Below are 22,141 nucleotides of genomic sequence, written 5' to 3'. Positions count from 1 at the left end.
AACCCAATGGCTAACACATAGTGGCCGACGTGTCTATGGGGATGCATTCGCGACCCAAGTATGCGCTCGGAATGCATCGCCGCAGACATAGCACGGTCAACGCACACGTCTGTGTCGTTCTCCTTCGGGTCCGCCTGGCAGCAACCGTGCGCGCTTCGTCTTCCGCGCGGTGACGCTTCGGTTTTACGCGCCGCTTTCATGGCGCTGCCCCTGCCTCACCGCGCGCCAGTGTTGGCGCGAGCGGCGGTTGGGCATCCCACCAGCTGAAGGAGCCGCCTGACCTTTTTAAGAGGAGGAGCCTGGCCCGTCCTATCCAAACTCCATCGCCACGGGAAAGTGGTCGTTCCGCAAGACGAAGCACTCCCGCGAGGCGGGGTCCTCTGGCGCCGCTAAGGAGAAGACCCTGCGCAACCGCTGGTACATTAACGTGGAGCTCGCGCACTGGCTGTTCGAGGAGAACCGGACAGTCCCTTGGCGGGATACGGGCATGTCGAGCGGCGGATGGTACCTGAATTCACGCCGCGTTCCAGTGTTGCACGAGGGACGCCAACTCCAGTACGAGATCCGACGCCGCTTCATCCTGCCGCCGATCTGCGCGAAGATCTGACGTTTGCTATCGACTCCTATAACTGGTACACCCTCGGGACCTGGGAGTTCGTCTCGCGACACCGCGCGGGTTATCTCAGTGACGTCGACTTCTTCAACTGGGAGCGCGGTGTCCGCCTCGATGATGATGAGGAGGACGAGGATGATAAGGTCGTAGTCTTTGATGCAATGGAGGAGGAGGAGGAACTCCAACCACGAAAACTCACGGACGTGGAGGCGATGAAAATGAGCAACCTGGTCGACCTCTCTCAGTGGGAAGGCCTTTCCGTCTGACTGCAGTTGTCTGCGGTGGCCCAAGGGAGGCCAGCGACTCATCCCGCACCTACTCCGCCTTCTCCCGCACCAGCACCGCCGTCGATGCCCTTGCGACCTCTTCACTAGCCATGGCTTTGGACGCCTCCGGTCTACATCAACCTCGTCGACGATGATGACAAGTAGGCGGGCGCCCTAATGTTTTTTCTGTCTTTTTTTATTTATTTTTGGCACTATGTAAATAGTTCTATTAAGTGAAAAAATTGGAAAAAATACGTTGGTCCCTAGGCTACCCAACTCAAACAGACATACCAGGGCCAATTTATGTCTGCAGTGCGACGGACAATTTTGGTGTTGGTTTCGGGCGCTTTTGGTAGCTTGCATGGATTTCCTGCACCACTGCGCCAGCGAGATGTGCCTCCCTGCGCGTTGCAAACGGGCAATAGGCCATGAAATGCGGGTCATTTTGTAGCCTGGGCGGCCTTTTCTGCGCCAGAGAGGGAAGCTAGGCCCCATTGTTTGGGTGCCTGCACAGATTACTTTCTTCCCTGCTCGTGCAATCCACACACTGTTTGGTTGCAGATAGGAGCGAGCTGTGGTAACCCCTTCCCTTAGAGTGGTGAGGTTACCCAACACTGCTAATAACTTAATTACAACACAGAGCAGATTCAGTTCATCACAAAAGGTGTTGGTAGTACACATCAACTACTTAGTGGGCGATGCAACACGTGTGAAGCAACTATACTTCGTGATGCACCGCAGGTTAATCACACGAGGGGTTAGTATATACCACCTCAGTTCATTATTACAGACCGGGGATCAGGTTCAAGCAAGTCTATACCTAATAATAAAGGAGCTAAGGTTTCTGCCAAAATTTTCGTCAACGCTTTTTTTTGGACCGTTTTGCCCTCCCACCAAATCACATAATACAACAAATGCCATATACCGGTTGGTTTTCTCCTTTTCTCTGTGCTTCGCATAGCCTCCGAACAGAGAACACGAGCAGCGCGCCTCCCGCCTCGGCTAGGCCTCCGTGCCAGCGCCTGAGCATGCTGTGCTTGGAGCGAGGTGGATGCGGTAACAGGCGGCCGATGCCTGCGGTCTTGACCCGCGCCTGGCCAGGAGCGGGCTGCTGGTTGCGCGAGGCCACGATGTCCTCTCTGCATGTGCTTGGGGCGAGCTGATTTTTCTACAGCACAGCCAAGGACGACGGCAGCTTGGACGACTTCGGCCTAATTGAATGAACCCCCCACGGCCTCACCACAAGCTGCTCCGCGTCGCCCCCTCCAGATTCGCCTCCCGCTCTGATCCCAAGCCACCCGAGAGGCCTTGCGACGGGAATTCGCTGCCTGTTTCCTGCTCGCCGGTGCTGTGCTTCTTCCTCACGAAAATTGGGATCCGCCCATTGGACCCATGCCTCTTGCTGTGGGGATTTGGGAAGAGGCGGGCTCGCGACGCGCTCGGGGCGGCACGTGGTGCGCGGGACGGTCGGAGGAGGGTAGGGTGGAGGCGCGCCTGCGCGAGGCAGTGGCGACGGAGGCCGAGCGGCGCGAACTCCTGTCAGGGCCCGATGGCCGCCGACGACGATGAGGTAGATAGGAGAGGGGCTCGTGCCCAGATACAGGAGAGGAAAACGAAATAACAGGGAATAAAATGTAGGGTTTTGCATAGCGTGCCTCCCAACCTCCCGCTCCTACCCCTTTATACTGAGGAGTAGGACCACGCTGTTTAGATTATTACATTTAACAGGTTCAAAACGTGAGTAAGCCTGTGACTAAGACTAGAGCAACTGACGCCGTCGGATCCCTCACAGGCATTGCCAGCCAGAAGATGCACAGGGCCTGACAATGCCCCCCCCTCGAGGCAAGACCTCAGGGCTTGAACTCTGGCCAAGTCTTCATCACGAACTCGGCGTCTTCCCAGGAAGCTTCATCCACTGTCATTCCTTCCCAATGAATCTTCCACTGAGGCACCGCGACATCATAGTCTTCCACTGGGTGCTTGCGAGGAATCATGCGGCGCTCCACGACTGCTGTCGGGAATAGTTTGACCTTACCTTCTGGAGTAACCAGTGGAAGCGAAGGAGAAGGAACAGCATTTGCGCCAGTGTGCTTCTTCAGGTGGCTGACGTGAAAAACATCATGTAGTAGAGTTCCAGCCGGCAATTGGAGTTTATAAGCTCGTTTGCCCACCAATTGCGTGATTTTGAAGGGACCATACCAACGAGGAGTGAGCTTCAGTGGGTTACCTCTACCCAGGGCATTCTCTCGCTGTGGCAGCATTTTGAGGTACACCATGTCGCCAAGCATGAAGGATCTTGGAGTTCTGTTTTGATCCGCATACTTCTTCATCTTAGTTTGTGCCTTAGCAAGGTTTTGTTGAAGTAATGTGATCATTCGTTCCTTGGCACCCAAGGTTTCTTGTGCTTCTGGAGACAAAGCTGTGACATTGTGGAGTTGAGTGAGTACAGGGGGTGGGTACTCATACAATGCTTCAAAGGGAGACATCTTGATGGCTGTATGAAAACAGCTGTTGTACCAGAATTCTGCTGCTGGCAAGTAATCACTCCATTTCCTTGGTTCTTGGAATGCCATACATCTCAAATACTGCTCCATGCATTGGTTGACCCTCTCTGTTTGACCATCTGACTGTGGGTGATAAGCTGTCGAGAAGTGAAGGGAAATCTTCATTGCTGAAAATATTTCTGACCATAACTTGCTGAGGAATATGGAGTCTCTGTCAGTTGTGATCACTGTAGGAGGCCCATGCAATTTGATAATCTGTGCCATGAACAGTTCTGCGACAGTTTTCACTGTATAAGGATGAGATAGTGGGATAAAATGGGCATACTTGGTCAGGCGATCCACCACAACCAATATGACATCAAATCCTTTTGATTTTGGCAGCCCTTCGACGAAATCCATGCTTATCTCAGACCACTTGGTGTGTGGAATGTTTAGGGGATCTAGCAACCCTGGGTATTGCACCTTTTCTGTTTTGGAAATTTGGCAGACAGGACAGGAAGCAACCTTTTCTGTCACAAATTCCTTCAATTTCGGCCAATGGAACAATTGCTTGAGCTTGTGGTAAGTGACTCTCATGCCAGAATGTCCCCCAAAAGCAGAAGAGTGAATGGAATCAAAAATTTGCTGTTTGAGGTTGGTAGCTGATCCAATACATACCTTGCCCTTGTATCTCAGTACCCCAGATTGTGCAGTATAGTGAGGGTGGCTGTCTGCATTGATAGTCACTTCCTGCAGAATTCTTGTGTATTCACTATCTCCCTCATATGACTTTGTTATGTCGGTGGCCCAAGTTGGTACAGCTAGTGCCACTGGTAGGCAAGATTCTGCAGACTCTTCTGGTTGGTATTGTCTGGAAAGAGCATCAGCGGCCTTGTTTTCCTTGCCTTTCTTATATTGAACAGAGAAATCGAATTCCAGCAACTTGAGCATAAGCTTGTGTTGTATTCCTTCCAATTGCTTTTGATTGCCAATGTACTTAAGACTGCACTGATCTGTTTTAATTATCAATTTGTTCCCAAGAAAGTAATGCCTCCATTTCTTTACTGCCTGCAGAATAGCCATAGCTTCCTTTTCATACACAGACAGTACTCTGTTCTTTGGTCCCAATGCTTGACTGTAGTATGCCAAGGGTCTGGATTGTTGCATCAGCACTGCTCCCAGGCCAGTATCACAGGCATCTGTTTCTACTGTGAAAGGCAGGGAGAAGTCAGGTAATGCTAGGAGTGGGGGTTGTGACATTACCTGCTTCAGCTTGTCAAAGGCGGCTTGCTGTTCAGTTCCCCATTGGAAGGCATTCTTCTTCAGTGCACTATGAAGTGGTTGACAGATTAGGGCATACTGTGGAATAAATCGCCTGTAGTAACCAGTTAGTCCTAGGAAGCCACGCAATTTCCTGACTGTCCTTGGAATTTCCCACCTTAGGATGTCTTGAATTTTTGCTGGGTCTGTAGCTACCCCATCACCAGAAATGATGTGTCCCAAATACTCAATTTGTGGCTGGGCAAACTGGCACTTGGAGAGCTTGGCTTTGAGTTGATTATTCCTCAAAACTTGCAACACCACCTGCAGGTGCTGAATGTGTTCCTCCTTGGACTTGCTGTAAACCAGAATATCATCGAAGAAAACCAGCACAAAGTCTCTCAGGTGAGGAGCAAAGAGTGTGTTCATTAGCTGCTGGAATGTTGCTGGTGCGTTGCACAATCCAAACGGCATGACGAGGTACTCATAGTGCCCCAGGTGGGTAGAGAAAGCAGTCTTTGCAATGTCTTCCTCGTGCATACGTATCTGGTGATACCCTGAGCGCAAGTCAAGCTTTGAGAAAAATCTAGCTCCATGGAGCTCATCCAAAAGATCTTCTATTACTGGTATGGGAAATTTATTCTTTATTGTCTGCTCATTCAATCCTCTGAAATCTGTGCACAGCCGCCATGATTTATCCTTCTTCTTTACTAGGAGTATGGGGGAAGAATAGGGGCTCTTACTGATTCGGATTTCCCTTTTTTGGATCATTTCTCTGATAATTTTCTCCACTATGTCCTTCTGACTGTGTGACATTCGGTAGGGTCGAATGTTTGGTGGCTTGGCGTCAGGTTTCAGAGGAATTTGGTGATCTATATCTCTCGACAGGGGTAGACCACTGGGAGCTGCAAATATATCTTGGAAGGACTGCAATAAAGCTTGTATATCATCAGCTAGTAAGGGGCTGGTTTGATCCTGTAACTCATTGTCAACTGCAGTGTAAAGCAGCAAGTATCCAGTAGCTCCCTGTGCTATTAATTTGCTGCACTGGTCAGAGGAGATGAGCAAGTTATCCATAGGGAATAAGTGGTCATACAGTGTCAGTAACTTCCCTGTTACCCCAATAGTCAGTTTTCTTTCCAGGAAGTCAAATGTGACAGGATTATGCTGCTTGAACCAGTTGACACCCAGTATTATGTCAGATCCTTGCAGCTCCAGTATTCTGAAATCAGTGACAAATTCATGACCCTGTATAGTGAATCTGCAATTGTGTGCTATGGCAGTTGAAGAAAGAATTCCACCTCCAGCCACTTTTACTGTTCTTTCAGTGGATGGAGTCATTCTGATCTTGTGCTTCTTGGCAAAGGATAGATCCATGAAGGTACTTGTACTCCCTGTATCTGCCAAAGCAATTGCCTGGGCCTTGTTGATGTGGAGGAGGAGGGATATAGTGGAATCACTAGGACACCCATTGTAAGCAGCTGAAGATATAGCCATGACTGCTTCATCTGCTGGTGCTGCCAGAGGAGCTGCTGCCTGTGGTAATTGTAACACAGGAGGTGCTACCTGCTGTGGAGCCAGTATTGGAGCTGCTGGGAGAGGCAACTGCTCAATTTCAGGTGGTAGTGGGTCACATAGCAGCATATCCAGGTGTTCTTCCTCCTCAGTGTATCCTTGAAATTCAATCATATTGATTGCTTGCTGCATTTGAGGGCACTTATGTCCCAAGAAAAATCTTCCATGACAATGCCAACACTCTCTTGGTGCTCTGTTTTGTGGAGGAGGTCTGTTCCTGTTGTCTCTTTGTGGAGGATAAGCTCTTGGGACAGGAACTACAGGTGCTGCTTTCTTCACATTTACTAGGTAAGCCTGTTCATACTTGCGAGCATACCAATAAGCTTTCAGCAGAGAATCTGGTTTTTGGCATTGAACCAGATGTTTGATACTGTCCTTTAGGCCACTGACAAATCTGTCTACAAAGAAGTCTTGGGGAAGATAGCTTCGCTCTCTCTTCATTTGAGTCATCCAGAGTTCATACTGGTCAATATAAGCATTCACAGTACTGGTTTGCTTGAGTAACTGCAGCTGATCCATTGGATCATTGGCAACATTGTCAGGAAATCGTTCAATCAGTACCTGACTCAATTCCTGCCAGTTGATAGAGTGCAGATCCACACCAGAACTGCTAATCCAGGTTTTCGCTTGTCCCCTGATATGGGCAAGTGCCCATTTAACTCTGCTTTCTGTTGGTATATCCACCAGGTCAAAGATGTCCTCACACTCAAGCAGCCAAGCTCTAGGTGATTCTCCATGGAATGTTGGTATTTCGACATGAGGTGTGCGCAATTGTATCTCAGTGTTATGGTGGTGGGAATAAGTGTGGTGCGGGACAGAAGTGGGTGGTGTGGGGAAACGGTTTTGTATGTTTGGCTGTGTTGGTGGTGTGGGATGGTGTTGGTTATGGAATTGTGGGTGGTGTGTGGTGTAGTTTGTGATCTGGTGGTTGTGTGGAGGGTGATAGTGGTGTGTAGGCTGGGTGTAAGGAGGCTCATTGATGGTGTGCTGAAGCTGGGTGGTCGAGGGGTTTTGGGGAAGTGTCTGTGCGTGGGAAGTGCTTGCTGATGGGTTTGGTGGCTGGTAGTACTGTGGCTGGGTGGAGGGATTGGTGCGCTGCACAAACGTTGTCTGCGCTGCCAGCCCCTCTGTTGTCTGCGCACCGGGTTCGGACACGGACTTCTGTCGAACAGCTTCGGTGCGCGGTGGCACAGGTAGTTGTGCTGGTGTTAAGCGGCCCAAATTTGGTGGAAAAGGAGGAGGATTTTGTGGCGCAGGTGTGGCTTGTGGTGTCGGAACCTCGGGGATGGGTGAAAGCTGCGTGCTTGAGCGAGGGGGAGGAGTAACCAATTCACGTTGTTGGCCAGTATCAGTGTTGGTCGTACCTTCCGAGGGCGCAAGCCTGTCGATGCTGGATTGCATCCTCGCCATCATGCCGGCCATGTTCTCCATCTGGCTTGTGAGCATGGTAATGGCTGCAGATGACTCCGTCTGGTAGGTGCGCAGGCGTCGTCCGACGGAACGAGCATCGCGCTCCGCTCTCTGTTGCGCACGCAGCGCCGCCAGTTCAGCGTCTGTTGTCGATGCAGAGCCGATGATCGGTACACCGTCGCGGCTCCGGCCACGAGATGAGTTCCGGGACCGCGTCGAGGCCCTGGATCTGGTACGGTCCGACATCTGGGGTGGGGATCTGTGGGTGGGAGGGAGGGAAGAATTTCGCCGCCGGTGCGGGAGACGTGGGAGGGAGGGTGGGAGTCGCCGTGGTCAGAGAACCGGTGCTCTGATACCACCTTGTCAGGGCCCGATGGCCGCCGACGACGATGAGGTAGATAGGAGAGGGGCTCGTGCCCAGATACAGGAGAGGAAAACGAAATAACAGGGAATAAAATGTAGGGTTTTGCATAGCGTGCCTCCCAACCTCCCGCTCCTACCCCTTTATACTGAGGAGTAGGACCACGCTGTTTAGATTATTACATTTAACAGGTTCAAAACGTGAGTAAGCCTGTGACTAAGACTAGAGCAACTGACGCCGTCGGATCCCTCACAGGCATTGCCAGCCAGAAGATGCACAGGGCCTGACAACTCCAGGCCAAGGTCTCAAGCTTCGCGGCGAGGAACGGTGAAGAGACACGGCGCTTGTCGCTGGGTTCGTCCGTGTAGCCTTGGTTTTTTTTTTTTTGAGACTTCCCGTGTAGCCTTGGTTGGTAGGATCCGAACTGTCCGCTCACATCTGGGCCATGTGTATGCGATTGGTGGACTGGTTCCCGCAAGCCACATAAGTGGGCTTCCTAGAATCAGCAAGAAAACATGCAAATTAAATCTCGTTCTCAGAAAGTCCATCCCGTCCAAAATTACATGATACACTAGATATTTTGTGTCCAAAATAGTCCCACCTCGCTCAATTAAGCCGAGTCCAGCTGGTTTATATACGAAAGTTTTCTGCAATCAGCAAGTTGCCTCCGAGAAAAACAAGCTGCAGCCCATTATTTGGTCCAAGATGTGTAATTGTGAGGAAAGAAGGAATTAACTTGTCCCCGCAGAGAGCAGCAACATGCCCTGACATAAGAGGAAGGAATGAATTAACTTTTTTTTAGAGCAATCACATATTTCATTAATTAAACACCAAGTTACATGAAGCAACACATGTGGAAACTAAAAGACAAACCGGGATAAAATGATTATCCTGAATTTGCAGATAAAAACCTAAAAGATCGAGAAATACAAAACGATCTCTAGAGTTTGCTGCAACCACCGTAGCCAGCGGCCGCCGTCCAATTCCAACGCCGCCGAGACGAACGCAAGAAGAGACGCCGAGCCTCCACCTTTGCAAGATCCAAAAAAGCACCATCGCCATCGAGGCTTTGTGAGTCGATGAACAGGCCTGCTGCAAGCAACGAGGCACATGTCGCTGTGGCACGTCGACCCGGGGACGTCCCCGTGCTGTCTTGGACCAAGATACACCGTCTCCCATCGACGAAGTCGGAGAAGAACGACATAACTACCACCTCCGGACCAACATCTTCACACCAGAAGAACCACCTCGCCCCGGCCCCCAGCACCGTCGTGGACAACGACAAACGCCAGTGACACGTTGAGAAACAGATCTCGCCAGATCTGAAGAACGGCAAGAAGACCAAGCCGGCGACCTGAAAGATCGACAAGCACACGTTGCCAACAACTCCGAGACGCTGCCGTGAAGGTCGCCGCCGGTGTGGGAGTGGAGTTGTGGCAGATTTATTTCCCCAGGCGCCGCTCCCACCACCCCAACGACGCACCATAGGAGACAAAAACTAACCCTAACTACTAGGCCAGAACGGAGGAACGAGGTTCCCCCTCCCTCATGCCGCCGCCAGAGCGGCAAGCGGAGGGAGAGGAAACCAGGCCCAACGCCCTGGCCGGAGATTGAGAAGATTGGGGATCGCCTCCGCCGCCGCCTCTCAGGAGCGGAAGAGGAAAAACGGTTCGGGTCGTATTCTTTCTGGAATGAATTAACTTGGTTCAATGGAGGACCGAGATTAGATGTGCCAAACTTCACAACATATTCGAGTTAGCATGGTGCTTCATTGATCTTTGTGTGGAAGCCCTAAAAATGATGTTTGGAAAAGAGAAAAGGGCTAATATTTAAAAATTGAAACGTTTTGTGATATTTTCACATTCCAAAAAAAATATTGGACAAAATTTTTGGCAAAAATCTTAACTCCATTATTGTTATGTATAGATTTTCCAAAAAAAACACAAAACTGAAGAAGTACCTTTAGTACCCACAAAAATTAATACTCCTATCTTGAATTTTCACCGAAAAATCTGACAAGCGCTCGCGCGATGAAGGAGCCACCTAAGAAACGAGTCCGCTGCTTTACAAGTTGATGCAACGATGGCCTTACAAGCCCATCATCTTAGGATTAAATATGTTTGTCTAGAATAGGAGAAACCATGAGCAACTTCCTCCTTGGTGGCATAGGGGACAAGTGTTGGATTCGATGGAGTCCTTGAGTTTTGGCTTATCCCGGTGCAACGTACGGGCACTTTTGCTAGTCCTAGCTAATGGAGGGATATGAGACCACCTCCTAGAATCAGCAGATCATGACCAAGGATGCAGAAGCGCTAAGCAGGAAACTGCTTGCGAAGCGAGATCCTAAGCCAGCTCATCCTCCCCGGTGGCTACAACTTACGGTACTCGGCATACTCTTCTTCGTTGTCTGCAATGAAGTCGATAGCCCTGACCATCAAGTTAGGTTGGAACAGCTGCGCCCTGCTGACAAACCAGGGCGTGAAGATCGTCTTCATCTGAGCATAGTTCGTGATCGGGGTCCCGATGTACGGACGATGCCTCGGGTAGCGCTGCAATCCACAAGTAAGAACTGTTATTGCGGACGATATTCACACAGATCTATGAAGGAACTCAATGAGGCTTACTACCTGAATGTACTCGTCCGCCGTATCTTCATCAGCAGCATGAAAGCAGCAACCATCTTCGCTCCAGTCCAGAATGCGATATGTTTTCATCTTCAGTATGACGCTCCACTTGGTCCTCCAGTTTCTGATGTGGTTGTAGAGCTGAAGAGTGGTCACATGTATGCCAGCGAATGCAAGAACATCACCAACTACGTTCTTCATCTGCTGCTCTTTGAATCCCATGTTGAAACAAACGCCGCTACGGACGAGCTGAACCAACCGGTTGAGCACAAACTCTGAAAGCTCAGGTTTCCAAACCATGACTGGTTTGATTGAAATCAGACATTGCTCAGCATTGACAGTAGGAACAGAAAGATCAGGGTAGCCCAATGGTATAATCACCTACATGACAAACACTAGCAGATCAATGAACTACCACTATCACATCCACATCCTTAAACACTACCACATCAATGAACTACCAGTACCACATTCACATTCTTAAGCAGTACCACATCAATGAAGAGCGAGAAAAGTACGAGCGACCTTACAGTTAGAGGAGCCACATGTAGCACCGAGGTTGGGGAAGCAGAGACCCTGGCGAAGATGCAGGCAGCACCAGCATCCCAGAGTAGAGTCACATGCAACCTGGACAACCTCCACAACTTCGACCGAGGACGAAGGAATGTCCTACAATGGATTCGTTCAGACCCCTGTGTACCCACAAGATATAGATCTAAGGCTAGGGTTTACAGAAGCTTACCACAACCGAAGTCATCGATGCAGAGGAAGAATATGACCATTCGCGGCCAGTAGCCGCCGCCACATCCACCGTCGCTGCCGCAAGCCTTGCCGACCGCGCGGGTGAGGAAGAGCCGGGCATGTCGCTAGATCGGGAAGGGTGGATGAGATCGAAATAGGGGGGAAATGGGGGATTTGGATTTGGCGGTGACGGAGCCACTTCTATATACGGTGGCGCAATTTCAAGCGCGGTGATCGAATTCATCCCACCGAGATTTCGCCGTCCCGCGCGAGCTCGCGCAATCTCCCGCGGTGGCTCTGCGGAACGCGACATTCTCGAGTTCTGCCGGAACGGGAGTGACTAGCTAGAAACGGCCGAACCGAGCGTTCCTCCAAATATAACCTGACGGTGCTTTGAGAAGCGATTAATGCAAGAATCTGAACGAAGCTAGGTAACCATACGAGTCGAAAATTGCTGACGGGATGGGAGCTAAGGCGAGACCAGAATACCAAACGCTTCCTTTCTGGCCGTGTGGTTCCAGGGGCAGGTCGGCCCCTTCCACTCAACCCCTCCGCATCAAGGTTCATGGGGGCACTGACGCTGGTCTCCATCACTCAATCTCCCCTCCCTCCCTCCCCCCGCCCCCTTCTCTAGCAAAGTGCATCCCGTCCCTCGAGCAGCAAAGCTCCGGCAAGATCCGTGGGGAGCAGCCGGCGGCCGGCGAGGTCCTTAGAGCATCTCCAGTCGCGTCCCCCAAATGAGGTTTGGGGGACCGCGGACAAGAAATGGAGCAAAAAACTGTCCAGTCGCGTCCCCCAAAGCTAATTAGCGCCCCATTTTGTGTCCGGCGTCCCCGGTATAGAGTCTCTACCGGGGACGCCGGACACAAAAACAGCGTCCACATGCATGCAGCCCCTAGTCCCCACATGCTAGTCTCTTTTCCCACACTTTCTCTCATCTACTTTTCCCACATGGGGTGGTCCCCTCTATTAAAATGCATGCATCCGGACGCTGTTTGAGGGACGCGGCTGGGAAGGGCCTCTTTTTTGTGCAGATTTTTGGTCTCTTTTTGTCCGGCGCGGTCCCAGACGTGCCCCAAATCATTTATGCCGGACGCTTTTTGAGGGACGCGACTGGAGATGCTCTTAGGGATCCTAGATGCAAGAAGGTACTTAGATTATTCTGCCTCTCTCACTTATTCTTAAATTCGATCTTGTCCGTTAAATGTCCTGATTTCGTGTGTTCATGTCCTGGTACTTGCGTGTGCGAGCGAGCGAACCAAGTTAAAAGAAAAAAAAGAGACCACGTACTAGCAAAGTAGTACCAAGACTAATCGATCCACCTGCTTGCTTTACTAGTACTAGTACGAGGTAGGCATTGATTCCATGATCCATCTGTTTACTTTACTGGTACTAGCACTAGGCAGGCATCAATGCAGGGGCGGATTGGATCGATTCCATTATCCACCTGATTACAGTTTCTGCCGAAGCTATGTATGTTGCATGTGAAACATTGCATCATTTTCTTTGCTGTTGCTTCAAGATATTTTTGTTTGTTATGTTTGCAACAACCAGAACAAAGCTATCTCATACACAAGCACAAAAAAGTTATCAATACGTGATGTGACAAATACTGTATGTCTCTGTTATTTTCTGGCTAAAATATGGCATGAGCATGACTCTCATACACCAAGGCGGAGTGGCAGCCGTTACTGGACCAGGTCACCAAGTGTGTCCCGGCGTGGCAAAGAGGGATGGTCAAGAGAGAGGGGAGACTCGTTCTAATTAACTCAGTTGTGGCGGCGAGAGCGGTACACCAAATGGTGGTCGCTGAGGCCCCAGCCTGGATGCTAGAGGAGATAAACAAGTGGATGAGGGCCTTCTTTTGGGCCGGAAAGGATGAAGTGCAGGGAGGACAGTGTATGGTAGCTTGGAGGAGCATTTGCAAACCAAAGAAGTTTGGCGGATTGGGGGTCAAGGACCTCAGATTGCAGGGCCTTGCCCTTAGAGTGAGATGGCACTGGCTTAGACGCACGGATCCGGAGAGGCCATGGCAAGGCCTACCTGGGCTAAATGATCCAGAAGCCGCAGGTCTATTCCAGAGCCTGGCGTAGTTCACGGTGGGAGATGGGCGTTTGATCTTGTTTTGGAAGGATAGATGGATTGGTGGGCACACCGCAGAGGAGCTGGCGCCGGAGGTCTTTGCTAGGGTACCCACCAGGAAGAGAAACAACAGCCTAGTGGCGGAGGCGCTGCATGGGGACGGATGGATAGATGATATACAAGGGGAGATGACCGCCGAGCTCTGGATGCAATGTCTGAGCCTGTGGGAGGCCGTCGAGGAGGTGGAGAAGGATGGCATGAGACCCGATCATATTGCCTGGAAAGGCGTGGAGTCGGGAACCTACACGGCGAAGGGCACGTACAAGATGCTCTGCGAGGGCAGCGTCAGATGGAGCATGAGTGAGCCGGTGTGGAGCTCTTTCTCCCCCATGAAATGCAAGGTGTTTGCATGGTTGGCGTTGCGATACAGGTTGTGGACTTCAGATAGGAGGGCGAGGCATGGGCTCCAGGAGCATCCAGATACGTGCTATACATGTCTGCAGGATGAGGATAACATTGATCATATCCTAACCCTATGCCCATACGCAAGACAGGTGTGGTGCAAGGTCATACAGAGCGCGAATCTGCGGATCACAGACCCGGGGTACTCGGGGAACCTACAGAGATGGTGGACGGAGGCCCGCAAGCGAGTGCGGAGGGTCGACAGGAAGCGTTTTGACTCCATGGTTATCTGTACGGCTTGGACACTCTGGAAGCAGAGGAATGCGAGGGCTTTCAGGAATGAGAGAGAGCAGAAGACGGTTGACCAAATGGTCGTAGCGATTAGAGAGGAGTTCCACCTCTGGGAGAGGGCCAAGAGAGGAGGGAGACTAGGGATAGCGAGAGAGTAGGCCTAGGCGGAGGGAGGTGGTGTGCGTGGGTTTCAGCACTCTTGTGCTTTCTTGTAATTGTTTGTGTTCCTTCTTCTATAAAGATAAGGCACGTGTTTCGCGTGCTCTCGAAAAAAAAAAAATTTCCGGCTAAACTATGGCAAAGTAAAGAACATGTCTTGAAGCAACCAAATGACATAGTAATATACTACATGCATCCTCGCTGCACATGGGCTAGGATTTCTTGAAGTGCATGATATCAGGACTAGGAGCAGGTTTCCTAGTATAGAGCAGGTTTCCTTTATTCTCACCTGAATTTAAGCTCTCAGCAGGATTAACCTCTTTTGTATTCTGACCATCAGAGGAACAGGAACTCAAAACAGTCTGATTTTTTCTTTTTCTTGTAATATTACAATATTAAACAGAGCTGTGGGTGGCTGCAGTGATAGAACCTTATACATGGAACTTTGTTTAAGCACAAGTGTATAAGGTTTTGTCACTGCAGCCACTATCCAATCAGTCAAACGGCAACCGCCGTTCAGCCGCGATCGTGCAGGTACGACCCCTCAATGTTGCCTCAAACGAGCGTGGCGGTGTTGCCCAAGGTGCTGGACTACCATTCCAGCCGTGTAATAATCAGAAGATTGATATCTTCCGCAAAAAAAGCCCAGAAGAATGATACTTTTTTTGTTGCTATCCCATAAAGCCATCTCCACTCTCTAGGAACACCAGCAAGCAAAGGTTGTTTCCGTGCTTGCGTAATGGATAAAATTTTACCACTTGGTCTCGTTATGATTTATTAGTGTGCACCAATGAGTAAGTAGGGTACAAATGATGTCATGGGATACGTAATGTTGCCTGTAATTTGTTAGCAATGTCATAGTTAGGATATAGAGTTAAGGCCTACCATTCACTAAAATATCAAGGGATTTCTATTTTCGTGCCCTCAGGTCCTTAGTTGTACTCAGTTTTCCCCAGCTCCTTAGTTTTTCCTCAGTTTTCTCCAAGCCCTTGTTTGAAACCCGCAGAAGCAGCTCAGACGGCAGGATTCCCGTTTAGTTGACCGTTCTGTCACGTGTGGGGCCATGTCGTGTGGGGCCGGTAGAAAGGGACCGCGTGGGACAGGACGAGACCGCGTTTGGTTGCGCACGTGAGCAGGAGCTGGGTTCTGTCTCTCTCGGCCCCAAATTGGCATTATTAAGAGCACCTTTTTCCCCTCTTTTCTCTCTGTCCTTTTCACCAAATAAGTATCAAATCTAGAGAAGTTTGCATTTCTGTGTTTCTTCAATTATTTGTGCCTTTTGGCCCTCGTTGTTTGCCCAATATGGCAGCAAATCTAGTAGGGATCCAGGGTAATGTACGATAAATTCACAGTCATAGTAAATCGAGAAAACAAAGTAGGGCCAACAAAATATAGTAGAATAGGGATAGATAATAGTGATCCCTCCCTAGATAATAAGCTGCATACACAGCAGCCAACATAGTAACAGGTTCTAGGTTCTTCACAGCACCATCATACAAACAACATAACAACAAGGGATCCCTAACTAACAACAAAGGGATCCCGACAACAAAATGGGAGGCAGCAGCAGCACACGTCCAGGACTCCGCCTACCCCATCTGGCTCTCCCTCCACTTGTTGCTGCTGCTCCCCTTGGGAGCCTTGGGCTTGAGCGGAGGCATGCGCCCGGCGGAGATCTCCACCCGCTGCATGCTGCGGAGGTGCATGCCGAGCGCCCTGTGCTTGGCGCGGAAGGAGTAGACGTTCACCGTCATGCCGACCTTGGGGAAGGTGTTGCTGATATATAATCGTGCCCACTCTAACTGAGGCAGACTCTGTTTTTCCTAACTTTGTTATCATGCACGTTCGTCATCGTTGTAACTCATTCACTCATAGTTTCTGTTTGATATGGATCAGATGTCTGGCAGCGACGTCGGCAGCGACGACGAGGAGGAGGACGTCAAGACTCGCCAGGTGCTGCGGAGGCTGCAGGTCGGCCAGTACATCTCCTACTTCGCCAAGGGTGTCTACAGGTGCCCCTTCTGCACTAGGAGACTCGGCGGCACGGACTTCAACTGCCTCAGTTAGAGTGGGCACGATTATATATCTACAGGGAAGGTGTAAGCGAACCAAAGCTCATGCACAACAGATTTGTACACAGCAATGGTTCGCTGAACCCTCCCTGTAAAAATTTGTGCCCAACGATTCATCATAGGCAAAGAAACAGATTCCAGATCTGAACTTGAACACATTCCAGATTATTTGCAAAATTAAACGGTTGATATCTTTCGATTAGTGCATAAAATAACTGATTGAGATCCCATGATTACTTGCATAAATTAACTGATTGAGATCCAATTATTACTTGCATAAATTAATCGAACGGCCGAAACCCAAATCTTAAAGGAAATCAAGAAGTGATCAAAACAAAATGGAATAAAATCGGCGCAAATATTAGCCCAATGCTCATCCATCTACAGATCCATCTACACCAGCAAAAATAGGGTTCAAAAAGGAATGGGGAACAAAAAAGGAAGCAAACCGTAGTTACCTCGCTCCATGGGTCCTCCAGGAAGGTGTCGTAGGGGTTCGGGGGCGGGACGTACGGCACCGGCTCATAGGGGTCATATCCCGGCGGGATCTGACCGCCACCGGCGGCAGCAGCCTCCGATGCACCGGCTGAGGCGGCGGCGACGTCCGTTGAGGGGACGGCGTCGAAGAGGGTGAAAGTGCATGGACCCCCATGTGTGGTTTTGGTAATTAATGACAATCCCTATGGACTGATGTTTGCATTGAGTTATATTTGTAGGTGTTGTCCATAGGCAATGCTTGAACCATATGTTGGCTTCAAGGTTGCATTAAGAAGAAATTAATGAAGGATATCAAGTATCAAGTATGTCTTGAAGATGAAGATGAAGTGATCCCTCAAAGTTAACTTCAAGACATCAACATGATGAAGAATGAAGAAATGAAGTGCAAGTTCAAGATGGGCCATCTCTAAGAGATCATTTGCTTGAAGCCTGCCATCCATATGGTGATCATGGATATGTGAAGATGTGCCGAAGAAAATGCTCTCCCATGGTGGATTATGGGGGAGCAATCCACAAGACTTCATCAAGCAAGTACAATCAAGAAAGGTGTTCCATCTTGTTGTGATCAAGATCGTCTTCATCGAGCTCAAGAGGAATGCGCAAGGTTAAGGTTTGCTCTTGATAGGGTTTCTTTCTTACAGGTCTCATGGTGTAGTTGGAGACCGTTTTATAGTTTAGTTGCCGTACTATCAAGAGGGCTCTCGAGTGAGTAACTCGATCGTATCGTTCAGAGAGAGCTTAAAACTTTGCATCCTTGCATCATATTTCTTGGTTGTTATTTGGATCTTATCCATGTGGTGATTTAGAGCTTTTGGTTATTTCCATAGCAAGCTCTAGTTCATCGAAAACGGATTCCGCATGAATCACTTGTTGCGTTTTCGATATTGGAGTTTTTCTCGGTTTCTCGTATTGAGAGGTTTCACTCTAAAATACATAGAAAAACCTACCCCACTTGTTCTTAAGCCTTTCACTCTTTGTGGGGTATCTCTTGTCATCTTCTTTACAACAAAATTGGTTTCACCTAAATCCGAGTTTCCTAACTCAAGTTGTTGCATTTTCCATATTGGAGGTTTTACCGGTTTGCTGTTTATAGATAGGTAAAACCTTTATCCATTTGTTTCTATCCTACCTTACTGGACTATGATGGTTCCATGCATGATCTTGTAGAGCTTTTTACTAGCTTCGAAACGAGCCCAAGATCATCAAAATCGGAGTCCGGATGCAAAAGTTATTCAAGTTTCCGTGAAGCAGTTTTTTGGCCAGAAGTTGGCCGGAAGTTCCGGTGGCCGGAACTTCCGCCCTAGTTCCGGCGAACTTCCGGAAATGACGATTCTGCACGCAAAAGTATACTGTAAGCTTTCCAGGGTCGCCCCACTTCATCCGGAACTTGGCCGGTACTTCCGGGGGGCGGAAGTTCCGCCCCAAATGACCGGAAGTTCCGGTTTTGACGAGTTTTGTGCATAACGGGCAGATTTCTCTTGCCCTATTTAAGGGGATCTTCTTCCCCAATGTTCCCCAACCGTTTGAGCTCGTTTTTGCCTCCATTGTTGACCTTCTTTGAGCTTGCTATCTCCCTCTCCCTCCCATGAATCTTGCATCTATTTGAGAGATAGATAGAGGAGATCTAGATCTACACCTTCACCAATTAAATCCCTCTCTTTGTGAGGGGAATCCACTAGATCTAGATCTTGGAGAAATTTGGTGTTCCTCCTCCTATTTGTTCTTCCTCTCTTATTCCCCCAATAGCTTTTGTAGCTTTGTTGGAATTTGAGAGAGAAGGACTTGAGCATCTTTGTGGTGTTCTTGCCATTGCATTTGGTGCATCGGTTTGAGTTCTTCACGGTGATTCGTGGAAGTGAAAGCAAGAAAGTTGTTACTCTTGGGTTCTTGGAACCCTAGACGGATTTGAGGCCTTTGTGGCAATTTCTTGGGAGCCTCCAATTAATTTGTGGATGCGTGCCCCAAGCTTTGTGTAAGGCCCGGTTTCCGCCTCGAAGGAAATCCCTTAGTGGAACCGTGACCTAGGCCTTTGTGGCGAGGGTCACCGGAGATTTAGGTGAGGCGCCTCCGTGGCGTTCGGTGTGTGGTGTGAGTACCGCATCTTGGGGTGAGGCCTTTGTGGCGTTGGTGTGCATCGAGCAACCACACCTCAAGGTGAGCCTCTTGTGGCGTTCGGGAGCACTAAGCAACCGCACCTCTCCACCGGAGATTAGCACTCGCAAGAGTGTGAACTCCGGGATAAATCATCGTCTCCCGCGTGCCTCGGTTATCTCTATACCCTAGCTCTTTACTTATGCACTTTACCTTGTGATAGCCATCGTGCTTGAAGTTATATATATCTTGCTATCACATACTTGCTTGTATTGCTTAGCATAAGTTGTTGGTGCACATAGGTGAACCATTGCTTAGAATAAGTTGTTGGTGCACATAGGTGAACAATAGTATATAGGCTTTGGGCTTGACAAAGTAAACGCTAGTTTTTATTCCGCATTTGTTAAGCCCATCTCGTAAAAGTTTTAAATCGCCTATTCACCCCCCCCCCTCTAGGCGACATCCGTGTCCTTTCAATTGGTATCAGAGCAAGGTCTCTCATTCTTAGGCTTCACCGCCTTGAGAGTAAAGATGTCGATTAGGGGATTAGCGCACAATAACTTGTTTATATTTGATGGCACAAATTATGATCTATGGAAAATTTATGCGCTTAAAATCTTACGGGGTATGTCCCCGGACATGGAGCGATTTCTTGGCATGGGTTTTTCTTCTCCTAAGGATCCTCAAAATTTATCTCTTGAGGAGGAGAAAAACTCTTGCCTCGATGCTCTTGCTTCTCATGTGTTTTCCATTGTTGTGAGCAATGTAGTTACTTCTTCAATCATGCCTTTTTGGAGCGCTCATGAATTATGGACAAAGCTTAAAGACAAATATGATGTGTCCAACATTATTGAGGATGATTGTATTGCTTCCACTTCCGGCCGTGATGAGTTCTCATCTTCATCCACTTCACCAAAGTGTGGTAAGACACAAGGTAATGATATGGTGAGTGGTGATGAAAATTGCAATGTTTATATTGAGCTTACTATTGATGATTCTTCATCTCTATCTGATTGCAATGCTTCATCTTTGGACTTAAACACATCTAGCACTAGAAATGATTTACATGCTTGTGTTGATAGTACTTGCATATCATGTGTAAGTTGCTTAAATAAATCTCATAATGATATGCTTGATTTGTCTTATGGCCATGATAAAAATGATTCTATTTCCTCTAGTTGTTTTGTGTCTAACAATGTAGAGGAAACCAAAGATTCTATTGGTCAAGACAAGATCTTGAAAGGAGCCTCAAGTAACTCCTCATCTTTATCTCACGGTCCTCATATATGCCTTATGGCCAAGGGTTCCACGGTACCTCCTGCCATGGATCCTAATATGTCTTGTGGTGATAAGGATGAGGATGAATATGAAGAAGAGGATTGGGTTGTCTCTCTACGCGATAAGGGTGAGAGCGTATTCAAGGTTATTTGCAAAGATAAAATTGCTAGCACTCACTTCTTTGAAATCTTGACTACCGCTATTGAGAGCCAAAAACTTATTTGGATGCATGAGAACACCATTGATAAAAAGGGTGCTCTTGAACGAGAGTATGCCAATGATGTAGCATCCTTAAAGAATGATCTTGAAGAAGAACAAGATACCGTAGCCTCTCTAGAGGAGCAACTTGAAACCCTTGAGGTGTCTCAAAATGAAATATTTGCTAAACTCACTAAAGAAAGAGACCATGCTAAAGCTAAATTAAAATTGCTTAAAAATGAAAAGTCCAAAGTTGGTGTTGGTCATGATAAACTTGTTAAGGATCTAGATGATCTAGACAAGGCCCACAAGGCCTTGGAGAGCGAACACTCTATCCTCACCAAGTCATATGAGCAACTACAAGCTTCATATTTAAAATAGCATGCTATGTTACCCTCTCTTCTTGATGTGTCTTGTGATGATGCTTGTGCTACTAACTCTACTTCTTGTGAAGCATCTATCTTGAAGGAGAATGTTGAGCTAAGGGCTCAACTTGATTTGCTAACTAGCAATTATGGGAAATTGGAAGAAAATTATGGAAAGCTTTCTAGCTCCCATGAGGATCTTCTAGCCTCTCATGATAGGCTAAAGTTAGCTCATGAGGCTATCATATCAAAGGAAACACCTTGTAAGCCTCATGTGGATACTAGCACTACTACTCAAAATGCTATATTGCCATGTGCTAGTCCTAGTAATTCACCCACTCATAATATTGCTAAATCTTGTGATGAATTATCTTCCTTGCCTTGTTGCTCTAATAATGAAGATTCTACTTCCTCTAGTACTTGTGTTGTTACTAACCATGTAGAGGAAATCAAAGAGCTCAAGGCCCAAGTCACTTCTTTGAAGACCGACTTGGTAAAGAGTCATGAAGGGAAATGCAAACTTGACACGATGTTAAGTGTGCAACAATCCCCCAATGACAAGAGTGGACTTGGATTCAAATCCAACAACAAGAACAATAACAACAACAAGAATAAGGGCCAAGTACAAGTCAAAGACCCAGCCAAGATTGTTTGCTTCAAGTGCAAAATTGAAGGGCACCATGTTAGATCTTGCCCTTTGAAGAAGAAGCAAAAAGTGAAGCGGCCTCAAGTTCAAACTCATATTCAACCTCAAGTTGAAGAAATGCCACTTCCCAAGAAGAACCAAGCCAATGCTCCCATTGTGGAGAAATCTAGTGAGAAGAAGGAGAAGAAAAGAACTTGCTACATATGTCACGAGAAGGGCCACATCTCCTCCTTTTGCACTATTGGTACCTCATCCAACTCTATCACCATTGATGATGTTTATTCTATTCATAAGGATGAGGGTGGCAATGTGTTTGCCAAATATGTTGGTGCTCAAAGTGGTGTCAAGAAAAGAACCATTTGGGTTGCCAAGCCTATTGTGACTAACCTCTTAGGACCCAACTTAGCTGGGGACCAACAATCCAAAACTTGATCAATAGGTGCTTGTTGGAGGGCATTGGAGACTTGGCTACATCATGAAGAATTAAGGGATCTTCATCATTTATATTATCTCAAGCCAAGTCTTGGTTATCTTGCTTCTATCATATATTCAATGTTCCTCCTTGCGGTAACATGTGCTCAACTCATTTATATTGAAAGTTACTCGCCCCTTTGCATGTGTTAGTTTTGTTCCTAACATGTGTTTGTATATGTTGTGCTTCCTAATAGTTTTTCTTGAGAAATCAAGTCTATGCATGTTGGGTTGCACACCATGTATTTGTGTTTG

At 48.2% G+C, this 22,141-nt stretch overlaps 1 long non-coding RNA gene across 2 annotated transcripts in view; it reads left to right on the top strand.

The window, feature by feature from the left end:
- The first annotated feature begins 12,457 nt into the window (after nt 1–12,457).
- LOC127347358 (uncharacterized) overlaps nt 12,458–22,141 on the top strand; it is a 53,478-nt gene continuing 43,794 nt past the window's right edge. For both annotated transcript variants that reach the window (XR_011753412.1, XR_007879622.2), the window contains exon 1: nt 12,458–12,481. This is a non-coding gene — a long non-coding RNA (uncharacterized lncRNA). The remainder of the gene's footprint in view (nt 12,482–22,141) is intronic.

This window comes from Lolium perenne, chromosome 1 (genome assembly GCF_019359855.2).
Source record: "Lolium perenne isolate Kyuss_39 chromosome 1, Kyuss_2.0, whole genome shotgun sequence".
NCBI classification, from domain to species: Eukaryota; Viridiplantae; Streptophyta; class Magnoliopsida; order Poales; family Poaceae; genus Lolium; species Lolium perenne.
Note: the sequence above shows the minus strand (reverse complement) of the source record. Positions and strands in the feature narration are given on the sequence as shown.